The sequence below is a fragment of the Phaenicophaeus curvirostris genome, chromosome Z, assembly GCF_032191515.1.
Source record: "Phaenicophaeus curvirostris isolate KB17595 chromosome Z, BPBGC_Pcur_1.0, whole genome shotgun sequence".
Lineage (NCBI taxonomy): Eukaryota > Metazoa > Chordata > Aves > Cuculiformes > Cuculidae > Phaenicophaeus > Phaenicophaeus curvirostris.
In genome coordinates this window covers 52,395,626-52,397,129 of record NC_091431.1, presented here as the reverse complement: position 1 = coordinate 52,397,129, position 1,504 = coordinate 52,395,626, and positions in this window count along the sequence as shown.

Below are 1,504 nucleotides of genomic sequence, written 5' to 3'. Positions count from 1 at the left end.
GAGTTGTTTATGTAAGTAGTTACATTTATTGAAAATTAAGACAGAACGTCCCTCTGACAGCATGTTTTCTTTCAGAGACCTTTTTTTTCCAAGCACTATTCATTCTTTTCAGATGGTAACTTCTCGTGTGCAGTGTGACCTGTGCTGAGCAGATGCATTTTCTCCTATGATCCCCTCTGTCTCTGCAGCCTCTCTCTATCCCAAAGGAAAGGTCAGGCAGGGTTGGCTCCAAAGCTCCAAATCAGCAAGAGATTTGATTGTTGTGAAGCTCACAATGACATTAATATCAGTCCTTGGAAAGTAAGGAACATGCTCAAGATTGCTGGGAACACTTACACATCCACCTGTGGGTAAAAAATACCCCTGTCTCAGAACCCATCTGACTGCACACGATCCATGGAATCAGAATCACAGAATAGTCTGGGTTGGAAGGAACCTTACAGATCATCTAATCCCAACACCCCTACCACATGTCCCACTAGATCAGGCTGCCCAAAGCCTCATCCAACCTGGCTCTGAAAACCTCCAGGGATGGGGCAGACACAGCTTCCCCAGGCAACCTGTGCCAGTGCCTCACCATTCTCAGAGTGAAGAAATTCTCCCCTGTCTAGCATAAATCTGCCCCTCCCCAGTTTATACCCATTGCCCCTTGTCCTATCGCTACAAGCCTTTGTAAACAGTCCCTCCCCAGCTTTCTTGTAGCCCCTTCAGGTACTAGGTTGCTATAAGATCTCCTCAGAGCCTTCTCCTCTCCAGGCTGAGCAGCCCCAACTCTCTCAGCTTGTTCTTGTATGGGAAGTACTCCAGCCCTCGGATCACCTTCGTAGCCCTCCTCTGGACCAGCGCCAACAGCTCCATATCCTTTTTATGTGGAGGATTCCAGAACTGGATGCAGTGCTCCAGATCACAAGAGAGGAATGGAGGGGCAAAATCACCTCCCTCACCCTGCTGGCCATGCTTCTTTTGATGCAGCCCAGGACATGGCTGGCCTTCCAGGCTGCAAGCACATATTGTGGCTCATGTCGAGCTTCTCATCCATCAGCACCCCAAGTCGCTCTGCGCAGGACTGCTCTCAATCACATCATCCCCCGTCGTGTACTGAAATCAGGGACTAACCCAACCCAGGTGTAGTACCTTGCACTTGGCCTTGTTGACTCTCATGAGGCTCTCACAGGCCCACTCCCCCAGCCTGTCTAGGTCCCTCTGGATGACATCCCGTCCTTCTGGTGTGGCAACTACACCACTCAGCTCGGTGTCATCTGCAAACTTGCTAAGGGTGCACTCGCTGAGGGTGCACCCAGTCTCGCTGTCTAGAGCTCCACAACGATTCTCGCAGAGTGGCCACCGACTCCTCCGCCCCCGGAGAGCCGCCGATCACCCCCCGCGCCCTCCCCGCGCCCCGGACGCGACGGCCCCGACTGCGCACGGTCGGCCCCCCCCCCCGACCTCGCTTCCGCTTCCGATCTCGCCTCCCTGACCTCGTTTCCGCTTCCGGTCCGCCGGC